At 43.9% G+C, this 13,683-nt stretch overlaps 1 protein-coding gene and 1 long non-coding RNA gene across 2 annotated transcripts in view; both read right to left on the reverse strand.

The window, feature by feature from the left end:
- LOC144684285 (EF-hand calcium-binding domain-containing protein 5-like) overlaps positions 1 to 13,683 on the reverse strand; it is a 207,835-nt gene that overhangs the window by 149,015 nt on the left and 45,137 nt on the right. The gene's annotated exons all lie outside the window — the stretch shown is intronic.
- On the reverse strand, positions 889 to 12,391 carry LOC144684346 (uncharacterized). The gene is made up of 3 exons (XR_013577487.1): positions 12,239 to 12,391; positions 9,362 to 9,425; positions 889 to 986 (listed from the first exon to the last, which is right to left on the reverse strand). It is a non-coding gene; the product is annotated as an uncharacterized LOC144684346 (long non-coding RNA).

Consider the following 13,683-nt stretch of genomic DNA (forward strand, 5'->3'; position numbering starts at 1 on the left):
GCTTCAGTATCTGCGGAGTCACAAATGGTGCTGTACATTGTGCAATCATCAGCGAACATCCCCACTTCTGACCTTATGATGAAGCAAAGGTCATTGTCATGGATATGAGGGGCTTTAATTTAAAAAGCACTAATTTTCTCCTCTCACCACTCATTCATAAACAGAAAGGTACTTTGATTTGTTTCCCTCTTTGTAAGTAGTGGCGCATTTTCCCATTTTGTGAACCAATTTTCTAGTAATGACCCCACAGCAAACTTGATATAGGATGGACTCAAAGGGTTAGTTTATTTGCACACACTCAAAACGCAGGAGGGTTTTAGTGTCCTCTCCACACTCAGACAGTAAAGACAGGGCTAGAGAAACGAAGGATTTACAGTACTGAAACCACAGAGAAAATAAACATTGGTTCAAATGGGTTCCAGAATCAAAGTCCAATGAGATCTTCCTTCACAGAGCTCATTGGGTTGAAGACTGATGCTATATAATTAACTTTACCATTGGTATTTACTTCGCACTATGAGATAGGCATGCAGAGATGAATCAGTCTTGTACTTGATGGCACAGAAGTTCCAGCAGAAGCAGGGTAGATGGGGCCAGGTGTCCATTCTGGGCCAGAGCTCTTTTGGCGTGGCCTGCTAGTCAGGTGTTAAACAGCAGACTGAGCTATGCAGCCCACCAAAGCATTATTAACTTATTCAACAAGCCAGAGGCTTAGGTCATGTGACATTACCTCACCACAAGGTCTTCAACAAAGGATGTTTATCCAGGGTCTGGAATTCAGCTTGGTCTTCAGGACTGCCATTATGGGTTAAAAGGAATGTTTGAGAGAGCATTGTCTTAGTAGACATTCTGTCTCCGCTGGCAACCTGGATTGTCAAATACAAAAGGCCTTCGATGTAGCCCGCTTTGAAGTTTGGCTGTGCAGTCTCCAGGTGATCGTTAGCAGCTCATCAGGGATAACGAGCTATGAGGTGGCTTCTTTTGTTCTGTAATCATGGGTAAAAACTCAGAGGGTCAGCCATCTTAATAGTCTTTGTTCAGCAAAGGTCCAGTTTTATGTTAAGAAATAGGCACGAGGATATATTTTTATAAAAATATACTGTGTGAGGGTCTGTTCCGTAACATCATTGATGACGCAGCTGAAGATGGTTGGGCCTAGGACACATCATTGATGACGCAGCTGAAGATGGTTGGGCCTAGGACACTACCCTGAGGAACTCCTGCAGTGATGTCCTAAGACTGGAATGATTGACCTCCAACAACCACAACCATCTTCCTTTGTGGTAGGTATAACTCCAACTAGTGGAGAGTTTTCCCCCTGATTCCCATTGACTCCAGTTTTGCTAGGGTTCCTTGATGCCACTGTTATGATGCCAGCTAATGTTACTACTGGACAAGTCAGATACCAGGGTGGAACCTAGCTTGATAGATGCTAACTTTTATTTTTTTTGTTTGGAAACGTGGAGAGTGGCTACTGAAGAGTCACAGGAGTCATCTGATGAACTTTCAATAAAAGAATAAAACATTTATTAAACAAGAAAAGATGAACTATATTACAAAACTCCTTCATCCACAACTATACCTTTACAGATTTGTAAGGATACCACAAGTTACACAAGCTATCTTGTACTCTAATGTTCACAGTAAGTACACTGTCCATGTAAACCAATAAGTGACCTGTGGTCAGACACATCACATTCTGAAACCAAGTGACAGATGTCACTCCGAATAGATGCTATGGATCTCTCATCAACTCCCCCTAGATGCTTACAATACTGTGAGCCAACTGGTCCCACTGAACTCTCTTTCACACAAGAGTTTCCGATCTCCACTCTTGAAGAACCCACTTTGGAATCTTCTGCCAAATGACGCTTTCTCTCGGACACCTTCCACAAGGATCCACCTCCAGGGTTTTGATCTCTTCCTCCGATGTTCCTCTTCCCTGGATCGCCATGCGCATTCAAGCTTTGCCTTCCATGCACTCTCTCTCAGATGCTCAGCCATGCCAACAGGGCACCACTGTTTCACATGCCCATAGTAAGGAGTCACCAAAATTTAGCTGTTTCATTGGATCTTCTGGCTTTTCGCAAGCCCGCTTTGCCTTGAGTCTGCTTCTTGTAGCTTTCTCTCTTTAATTTGAAGCCTTTCCCACTGCTCCTTGCTTTCACTTCCACTGAACAGGACCTTGTTCCAGATTCCTGTCCTTGTCCTTTGACTTAGCTTAAAGGGCTTCTTGCAACCTTTCTCCTTTTCCTTTAGGACCTGCAGTTTTCTCTCCCAGTAGACTGCTGACAACTTGGTTTCTCCCTTGAGATCCAGAACTCACTTGACAGTCACTGTTACTTTAACTTTAGAGCAACTCATCTATGATTCTTAGACTCATTTTCCTCAACAATCTGCTGGTATGTCCAGCTAGACAGATTTACTCTGCTCCCTTCGCCTTAGAGCATAATCACCAACTGATAAATTTACTATTTATTGTAAATACAAAGATATAATTCAGAATAGCATTGGCAGCAGCCTTGGAACAGATTGCCTGGTCAGCCCAAGACCATAATTCATGTGGAACACTTGCCTCCTACCCAGCCAAAGGAATCAAATGGAGTGAAACATTTTATCATGCACAACTCTGTAACTGATTTATTCCCAGTTTCGGTCACACCCAAATATTCTAAATACTTGTAAATTTACTTGCACTAATTGTTAGGGGCAGGAGGGGGTTTAATTTAAACAGCCCTTATTTCTTCTCTGACCACCTGTCCATAAACAGAAATGTGTTTGATTTTTATTTCCACCTTTATAAACTCCTAGGTTTTGGTGTGATCTAATTTCTATTAATAACCCTACAACGAACTTGAGATAGGGTACACTCAGAGGGTCAGATTTTTTGCATGCAATCAAACGTGGGAGGAGGGCAGCAACATTGCCTGCTTTTCACTCGTACAATAAAAGAGGGGGATAGAGAAATAAATATTTATAGGTCAATGACCACAGACTGAAGAATTATTGTCTCATATGAGTCGAGGATCAAAGTCCATTGGTGTCTTCCTTCACAGAGGTAGGCTGGTTGGAAACTGATGCTGGATAATTCACTTTTCCAGTCGAGGTTACTTCCACGATGAGATAGGCATGCAGAGATGAATTAGTCTTTCAGGCAATGGGTTAGGAGTTCAGAGGTTCCAGTAGAAACAGTGTAGATGGGGACCAGGCTTTCAAACCTGGACAGAGTTGTGCTGCTGCTTGGTTGATGGAAGATAGCAGACTGGGGTGGGTGTGCCATGTCACATGACTCCACCTGTCCACTTTGGCTTTGACAAAGGGTGTATATTTATTTATCTGGGTTCTTGAGATTGTTAATGTCCCAACCATTAAGAATTTGAAAGGAAGGTTGCAGGGTTCTTTGTTTTAGCAGACTAGTAGACTGATTGGCCAGATCTGGCTTATGAAATGTAGACAGCCTTTGTATAATTTTCTTTGAATTTGGTTTCTGTAGCCCACAGGAGTTGTTAGTATCTCTTCAGAGATAACGCGGTGCAAATTTATTTGATACTGTCAGATTAGCTCCCATTGTTCGAAGGTCACAGCCAGACATGGCTTCAGTCATTTCAAAAGGGCTGTCCAGTTTTAAAATTGCCATGATGATTTATATTATACATACATATATATATCTATATATCATAAAAATATAGTGTGAAGGCTTAGCCCTGCTACTTAACCTTAAAAGCCTAAATTTATAACCCATGGAATGAATGGTGGACTCTTCTGAATGGAATGAGGTATTAATGTTATATGGTTTATTTTCCTAGGAGTGGAGAGTCTGCTCAGCGCAGGAAATTTAGATGTTTTATATAATGGTGTGTTTTCTAGTATTTTGGAATATATATATTTTATGGGCCTGAATTTTATGCTTGGCCTCAATCGGCAGGCCTGGAAGCAGATGTGATATCCATCTCCGCCTGTTATTGGCTCCCGACCCCAATTTCACGCTGGTGGCCAATTAATGGCCAACCAGTGTGAAACGTGCTGAGACTGGATCAGTGTTGCTGGCAGGGGCGGGAGCAGGGCGGACCCCAGGTCCAAAGGGGTTTCAGAGAGGGACGAATTTAAAAGTGGACAGGGAGCTCCCTGAAGGCTGCCAAGAGGTGGTCAGAAGCCTCTGGGAGCTGTATGTGATTGCATCATTGCCTGGAAGGATATTTTGTCAGAGCAGTAATTATGGCCTCAGGACTTGCATCCCATGCCAGGTGGTAAGGCAATGTCCAAAGGCACTCTGCTCCCCGTTTTACCAATAAATGACTATGTGTTCTTCTGCATGCAGTGAGGGCCTGGCGGGATATATTGATCCTGCAGGAAGGTAAGAGGAGGCCATCTCACCAAACCAAAAAGTGAGGATGGAGGTGGCTGCCCTGGTGAACGGGCATGATGTTATGCGCTGCACTTGGCTCCAGTGCAGGGAAAGACTCAAAGACCTTCTGCGCTCTGCCAGGGTGAGTACTGAGTCATTTGGAACCGTGTATAGATGTCTTAGTGGGTGGCAGGACTTGTTGGTGCACACTGTTATGAAATGCAGAGTGCCAAATGGCACATATCCCTGTGGCTTGAGAAACTGAAAAGTATGCCCAATTGGCTTGGATGTATGCAAGGGTGAGGTGTGCCAATGTGATAGGTACCTGCACCTGTGTCTCTTGGACAGGGGGTTGTGCAGAGATGGTCTGGCATGTAGAGGGGGGTGCACTTTCATCCTTACAGGAGAAGAGGAGTCATAACACTCAGGAGTGTGGATGAGCAGGTGGAGGTGTGCCCAACCTCCTGATTTTGATGCAGGCATAGGAGGAAGCTCTGGAGATGGCCTGCGAACATGGAGCCAGGTCCACAGGTCGCAGAGAAGCAGGGGTCTCGGAGGAAGGTAAGAAGCCAGTGAACAGGGAAGAGACTGGGGGAGGATATAAGAGATGCAGGGCCGTGGCTTTTGGAATGAGATGTTTAAACCAATAGTCCCTGTTACTCGTCCATTCACAACGTCTCTGTGAGATAGTTTTCCTGTGTGAGAAGCAGCCAGAGCGCATGCACTGTGACTTTGTAACGATGTTTGTTACTGACATTTTCTCTTCCTCCCTCAGATGCACCATTCTGACGATGCCAGGCAGATCCCGAGGACCCTCCTTTAAACTCCAAGGAGGAGCCATTCACAGATGCACCCGCATCACATCCTCCCTCTGCACCAAGCACCAGCACAGACACAGGCACATCAGTGGGTATGAGTGAGTTAGATCAGATGGTACTGCACAATGGTGAGTGTACATCACACTCACCTGAGGAGCTGGCAGGGGCAGCGGGTCCACAGGGCACTGGCAGCTGAAGGGTTGCTGGAGACCAGGACGATGCTGAGTCCGAGGCAGATGATGATTCTCTGGTATCGTTCATCAGGTGGCAGATGCTGGATGTCCAGCGGAATGCATGGGAAAATCTGGCAGAGATCCCTGAAGCTCTACGTGCCGTGTTCTCTATCTTGGAGGAGTCCATGCGGAGCATGAGCACTGCATTGAGACGGAGCTCTGAATGCACAGCCCCTTCCACAGAGAGAATGGCAATTCCCACGGAGAGGCAGCTGCAGGAACTCAATCAGGGCTTTCAGGAACTCAATCAGAGCTTTTTGTGGTTGCATTCAGATTTGCAAGCCCACACACTGGCATCGACCTCAGCAGGTCACTGCCAGTGTGATATATGGATAAGGCACCTAATAATTCTGCCAGCTGCCTATCCATTGATGGTGAGCAGGGAGGTTCAAGCCAACCTCATGTTGGCAGAGAATTGCAGCTTGCATCTGCAATCTCCTCTCAGGGCGATGTGGCCCTTCTGCCAGTGGCCACCGCATCTGATGAGACCACGAGTACTGAGGAGTGCCCAGCAATGGCGCTGGATTCTCCCACTCAGACAGGGCCTGCACAGGTTCAGCCGGCCACAGGGTGGCCACCAAGGTATTAAGGCAGACAGGGCATCAGTCAGCTGGCTGCCTCCAATCCAGCTGCTGGGGTGGGGGCAGGGAGGGTGGGGGCAAAAAGTTGTAGCACTCACAAACAAAAGTTTAAGTCACTATGATCACAAAAAGGGTTATGGGTAATTTATGTTTCTTTGACATGTATGCACTGGTTCATTTGTACATGTAGCTTCATTATAAAAATGTCTCATTGTGTGCAATGGCATCAGTGTACTTCATGCTTTGGAAAGGGAATAGGCCTGGGAGTTGCGTGTGACAGAGGAAGGGATGCAAAATTTATTTCCAAGGTCAGACCTTGACTTAAGGGTGACAGGATTGTCTCATCAGGAAAGATCATTAAGGTGGCGCTACCCTTGTCATCACCTTGACTCCTTGCATTGGATGCCTAGTTGAAAGTTCTCAGAATCAAGGCCTCCCTGGTCTCCCTACATCCCAAAGGGATCCTCACATCAGCCAGCACATCCTCACCCGGGGGCTCCTCTGGCTCCTCCTTAGACCCAGCACTTGAGTCGTCCTCTACAGCATGTGGAGCAGGATTGCTGTCTTCGTTCTCCACTTGGGCCTCCCTTGTCAGAGCCAGATTGTGCAGAGCGCAGCAGACAACAACAATAAGTGAGACGCGCTCTGGAGAATATTGAAGTGCTCCCACTGATCAGTCCAGGCAACGGAATGACATCTTGAGCAGCCCAAATGTCATCTCAATTATCACCCTTATAGAGGCATGAGTTCGATTGCATCTCTCCACCACTTCTGTCCTTGGGTGTCTGAGTGGCGTCATGAGCCACCTTTTCAGGTGATAGCCTTTGTCCCCCAGGAGCTAACCATCCAATCGAGCTGGAGCGACGAATAGCCTTGGGACTTAGGAGTGTCGCAGGATGCATGAAACATGGCAGCTGACAGGGTACCTGGCGCAGACCTGCAATATCTGAGTCTTGTGGTCGTAAACGAGCTGTATGTTCAGGGAGTGGAACCCCTTTCTGTTGACAAAGGCACCTGGTTCACCTACTGGTGCTTTTATGGCCAAATGTGTGCAATGTATGGCTCCCTGGATCTGAGAAAACCCAGCAATTGTAGTGAAGCCTCTGGCTCGCTCAGTCTGGCTGGCTTCGTTGTCCGGAAATGAATGAAGTTACTGACCCATCTGAACAGAGCTTCAGTGACCAGCTTGATGCAGCTGTGGACAGCAGAATGGGAAACACCACAAAGATCTCCCACTGAGCCTTGGAAAGAACTTGAGGCAAAAAAATTCAGGGCCACCGTAACCTTATGAGCCACTGGCATAGGATGGCTACCTACACAGTTTGAGGCAGCCTCAGGGCCAATCATCTGGCAAATGAAGGTTACAGTGTCCTTAGAGGAGCCTCCTTTGGCACTTGACCTCAGACATGTTCAGGTAGCAAGAGTGCTGTCTGTAAACTCTGGCTGCAGGATAATGGCATCTTCTGTGGTCCCTTCTGCCTTGCACTTCCTGTTGTCCCTGCACCTCCTCTGGCTGCACCTCCTCTTTCCACATTTTCCACCTCTCTTTACACCTCTCTTTCCTGGGATGCTGCCTGCAGGCACCTGGCCTCCTTTCCCTTATGGTCCTCTCCACCTCTTCTGAGGAGGTCTCTCCAGCAGAGTAGACAATCCCCATTTCCTGAAATACAGGTTGCACAGGATAGTGCACTGAAGGGGGCTCTCAGCAGAAAGCCTCTGAAAATGCTGGCAAACCAAAGAGTGCTCCAGAACACAATGAAAATGCAATTAACCACCTCCAACCAACTCACAGCAAAACTCCTACCTACTCAACTTGTCAAGATCCTGTTCGCCTTTTATCCTGCCCTGGATTAAGTTTTAAGTAAAAACATGATGGCAGCCTGGTTGAATGGCCTATGCGTAGAGTGTTAAATCACATGTCACGTAAAATCTGAAGTTTTGAAAGGTGCTACATAGATATAAGCTGCGTCTTTATCATCAGTAATAGTTACTGGACTGAGACATTTAGAAATGTTAAAACCAAGCCAAATGTTAAAACCAATTGCTGTTTCTTACACAAACTGACTATTAGGCCAATCAATTTGCCTAACCTCACTTGAAATTCTGTTGTCATGGGATCAAATCCCAAGTGGACCTGATAATGTGTTAATGAAGTCTGCTAGCCACAACCTTTGCTCAAATGGGAAGCAATAGTTCTGTCACCTGCCACTCTATTCTGCTCCCATTTGCTTATCTATAAAAGTGACCCACTTTTATATATAAAATAATATACCCACATATCAACTGAATCACATTATTAGAAAGTGGAAGGTTCTGTGCTCTTTGGCTTATTTATTCTTCTGGAGTGCAGCCAACTGCAAGTGTACAGTTCTTCCTCCAAAGTGCAAACCAGCCTATCTACAGTAAACCAACAGCATTGTAAACATGTGGAAATGCAAGTCTTCAAAGGTACCATTGAATTTCAAGGCCCAACAGCATTAGAGGGGCCAACTGCTCAAAAAGGGAGGATTAAAAAAAAGAACACCACATGGATGGTGTGCATGTAAAGTAGATCAAAGATCATGTTAAATATAAATGCAACACAAACAACTTGCATTTATAGCGTTTAGTGTTAAAAGACACCACCTATCTTAGACTGTGTGTAACATCAAGAATCTACTATTTGCAAGCTAAAATTGCTTATTTGCAGTAAAAATGCTACTCTGCAGATGATTGTGGAGATGCAGCAAAAAAATGTATGCGCACTAACAGCAGCACTGAGTCTGGGTCACATGTCTAGCGGCCAGCTGTAAATATTGGATTGGTTTCGGGAAGTCCTGCAAAGCAGGAAAGGGAAAATTTAGATATATGATTTGTGTTGAATTTTTTGAAAAGAATCTACTCTGAAGATTTTTGGAAATTTTCTTCAAGTTTACCTTGCTTTGCATTTAATTTTGACAGCTATTGATGAAACATGGAAAATAGCCAACAGTACAAAAATAGGTTAAGTCTATTTAACATGCTCCCCACATTGATCTAATTGGTTAAAGCACTGCCTGCTATAAACACCAAGATATTGCAAGTTTGATTCCCTTAGTTAGCAGATCTCAACACTTCTAGGGTAAGGAGAAAGAAAGAAAATCAGCCAGCATTCTTATTACTGATTGCCATCTGGAAAATCCTGCTGGAAAGTCAGATGGCAGTAGATTTGGTCTTAGCTACAATGCACTCCATGATCAAATAACCACATGTTGATGGCTGGACAAGTGAAATACTAGAGGGTTGTTGTCAGCTTACCCCCAGTATGAGACAGTACTTACGAAGACAGAGTAAAGAAATCTAGGGCAGGTGGATGATAAAATAAAACAAAGTCACACTTCTGTCATAGTGTGGTGTTGACCTTACCTTCAAACGTTTGGAAATAATATTCAGCAAAAGTCTCCGAGAAGGAAACCAGAACATTTTGAGCCTATAATGGGAGCACACAATTTTGAAATTATTTATGGAGTTCATACCAACAACCCAATATCATATCTGGATCTGTCCCAAACCCCTAAATAATGCAGCAGTTTTTAAAACTAAAATAAGGGAATCAATTTTTGCTTCTGCGCAGGAACATGGTTGAGCGACCCTCAGTGATTGATCTAAGAGCAGCAGGCTCAGCTGATTTTAATGGTCTGGCCTTATTAGCATGCTGGTTTCTGACCTCTTGACGAGAATAGCTGCCTGGCCATGAAAATTGAGCAGATTGGGAGCCGCCTATTGGGACTGGTGGCAACAGTACCTCACACAAGATAAGTGGGGCTTGGCAGATGTTTTGGGGATGGGGGGAAAAGCCCACTAGAAAGTCCTAAATTTTCCCTGTGAGGCCCAGAGGAGCAGTCCTGCACTACTTAGCCCATAAAGAAATTGCAAATTTCTTTTTGGAATTATGTTAATGCTCCTCGATGCAGTTCTCCGCAGTCTTGGTATGGCAGGGAAGCCACCATTACTACTCCGTCTCTGGTTTCAGGTAGAAATGACTTTTGGGCCTCAGTAATATAATTGGAGGCTCACTTGCAAATTTAAAGAAGGACCCCAGCAGCTTCTAGCACATGCCCTTGCCGCCTGCAATTTAAAGCACCAAATCCTTTTAACCAATGGCTGTATTTTATTATGATGCTGCATGTTAACTTCCCAATCAAAATGCTCCAGAATTTGGCAGAAAGCAGCTGCCCGATTGTTAAAATTGAACATCTCAGGGGACCCAAGGGAATTGAGCCTGAAGTATTTCCTCCTCAACCATCTCCTGTTCAGACCTGCCTTCATTTCAACAATGTCCTTTGAGAACCAGATAGTTTGTGCTTTACAGTCAGGTCTGTATAATGAACACCTGATGAATCAACTTGTGCAGATAACTAAGAATACACACTTACACACAATATTTTTATCTGTTCATCAATTTGAACAAATTCATATGTTTATTCTTTGTAAATGCATTTATGAATTTGTCAAAACTATTGCTGAGAGAAAATATTGCAGATTATCTTTCTGAGTTTCTTTCTCTTTAATTTTATATTTGTGGTTGATAAGTTATTTTTCAGCTCTTTTTATCAGAGCGATGGAGGAAGTAGAATAAGCCTTTGGAGTTTGGGCTTTAATGCAACCTCCCACTAATTTGACATAAATCGAAAAATAGCAGATCTGGCAGACAGTTAGAGTTACTTATCTGTTTTTTCCACATTCTATTTTTTATAAAAGCAAAGGAGAATGAGTAGTGCCACAGATGTGTGTTTTTTTTTTAATAGACAAGCAATTATGAGAAATTGCGAACTTTAATGGCTCTTTGTTTAAATCTGTTTCAACCCAAATTTCTTTTTGGAATATTCCTGTCTAAACAACCAAAGCTGATATCAGAAAATAATAATAATTGAATTGATATGAGGACTGAAAGTCCACAGACCTTCCATTAATAGGGTCGAAATTTAGACTGGTACCTGGATAAATCAGACTGAAGTAACCAAATGGGGTAGTAAGGGGCAGAGCTTATCCCCAAGATTATCACTATAAGACTGGCAGTGATTTCCTAAACAAAAACAGAATTACCTGGAAAAACTCAGCAGGTCTGGCAGCATCGGTGGAGAAGAAAACAGTTGACGTTTCGAGTCCTCATGACCCTTCGGCAGAACTGAAGTATAGTTAGGAGAGAGGTGAAATATAAGCTGGTCTAAGGTGGGTGGGTCGGGGGGGGGGAGGGGGGGGGTGGTGGTGTGGGTGGGGGAGAGAGAAGTTGAGGGTGGGGTGGTTGTAGGGATAAGCAAGCAGTCCTATGTTGCCGGCTTTTAGGGGGGTCTGGATACGATCAGCAGCAGAATGTCTTCTAAGGCCAGGTATACCATACTGCCAAAAGGCAGAGGTACTGTAATTCCCAACAGAAAGCTCTGCAATTGATAACTTTTTTCCAGAGCTGCCTCTTTATATATGAGGGAACCATAAAGTGAAGCAAAGTGGGAGTGGGTGTGGAACTGGAAACTCTCCGGTTAACCAGTCTTGTACTGCAATTTGCTGGCTCTTTGGTGGGTGTACATTATAGATGTACCCCTGATGGCACTGGTGCCTGTCATTAGAATTAAAATCAAGAAACCTCCTTCCAACCCCACAAGCAACGGATGTCCCAGATTGGTGCATCGTGGCCCTTATATCAGACTTACATCCCTGCACACTGTTTTCCAAATCTCTGTTGTTCTAACATGTGCTGGAGGTGAGAAGAAGCCAGGTGTAAAAAGGCTGGAGAAAGTGTCACGAGGCCCTCTTTTGCACACTTCCTCCAGCTGCAATGGCCAGATAGCAGGTTACTACTCACCTGTCCTGCCAACTAGTGATGGTGCCTGAACACTAAGCAAGGTGAATGGAGAAAAACATTTTACATAGTCTCATCCCAAGCTGTTTCCAAAAATTGAGATAAAATTAAACAGCCCAGCTAATCACTCTATCTCCAGTGACACAAGTACAGCTGTTAAACTGTCAGGCTTAGTAACTTCTCAAAACCAGTCCCTGTAGTGAAATCAGCAATCGGTGATTAAACAAAAGGTTCAGGAATGATAAAGATAAAGGGTACTAAAGTTAAATGTAATTTCTTGTAATTGATTTTTAAAAGGTGACATTTGATAGTGACATTTGTTTTTTAAAAGTAAAATTCACGTCACATCATTTAAGGTATTCCACTAGAATATTTGGTTGAGATTAGATTCATCTGGACTTAGGTTTGTTGCTGAAAAATTGAATTTGTTTTATGCGTTTTACCAAATAAAGCGTCACATTTCCATTGGTGCTCAGCATCCAATCTTTGAACTGCAACCGAAGGTTTTTTCTTCTCTCCTCTTGATTGTCCAGATGAATTTCATGCTGTTGTTCCCTCTCCTTTTGCCTCAGCTTTGTTTCTGCTTTAAGAGTAGAAAGCCTATGATGTAAAAAAGTCATCATTAATGTTTCCAGAATAAAATTTTCTGAACATAGGTTTGGATTTAAGACATCATAGGGATTTTAACCCAGCCAATACAGTGCCAATGGGGTGGGCTTATAATTAAGATGTTGGATAGGGAAGGGGTCAGGCAATGTTGGGGGGAGTGGGGTTTGTCTTGTACTCCAGTCTAATGCTGTTTTAACCAGGGAAAATGTAGGTAGGGACCTACTTAGGATGTTGAAGTTGTGGCCCAATGATGTCTACAGTGCTGCAATATGATTTTACTTGAAATAGTGAGACGCTTATAATGCCAAACCCACCAGCAGCACCTAACTGGAGGCAACAGTGTCCAGAGGAGATCAAAATGTGTTTTAGAATTTTGGTGGAGGTTCTTTGTGGGCTCACTGGAGCAGTCCGCTCCTCCAGGGTTCTCCAAATCTGGCCTTCTCTCCCCTTCCCACTATCAACAGTTTTTTGGCGATACCCAGTTCCAGCTCTAGCCTTATGCTAGGAGCCACTTCCTTGGATTCTTGCCATTGTTGGCCTCTTTCTCGATTTCCCATCCCCAACCTTGATGTCATTCTGGCAGGCTTTGAGCAGGACAAAATGCTGCACTATTCAAATGAGTTAAAATGACAGATTAATGCACTTCTTCCTATCCCAGATTAAACCTAGCATCGTGACAAATATTACAATTAAACTTTTGATAATGAGCCAGATGACAAATAAAGGATTGGTGGTAGTCTTGACTTAGTCTCAGTAGATACTTTTTCAGAGCAGGTGCTGTAACATACGTATAAAAGATTGTCAGATTAGGATAGAATTCACTATGTGCTGCAAAGAAAAGCTTCTGGTATGTTCTTGGCTGTCAAAGGGAAGATTCATGCCTGAGAAATTTTATGTATTGCGGTGAGATGAAATAAATCACATCATACATGTTATCATGTAATTCAGAGTAATGAATAATTCAACTATAAGACTGTAAAGAGAGATCCACAATTGCTATCACTTTCATATAGTATGGTAGGGTGCTCTGCCCGAAGGCAGGTTCTTGGTTCATTGTCTGCTGATGCTTCATCCTGAGCTACTCGCTTGTCAGTTTTTTTGTCAGTGGTGGTTTGCCATTGCCTTCCAGGGGCAGGGCGAGGAGGCAGGTCCCAAGTCTACCTTGGCCAGAATGAAAATCAAACCTGCACTGCTGACGTCACTCTGAACCACATGTGACCCACCTGGCCAACTGAACTACATCATTTTCATATAACTGCAAAATACATGAATGGGGAAG

Source organism: Cetorhinus maximus, chromosome 9, assembly GCF_964194155.1.
Source record: "Cetorhinus maximus chromosome 9, sCetMax3.hap1.1, whole genome shotgun sequence".
Taxonomy (NCBI): domain Eukaryota; kingdom Metazoa; phylum Chordata; class Chondrichthyes; order Lamniformes; family Cetorhinidae; genus Cetorhinus; species Cetorhinus maximus.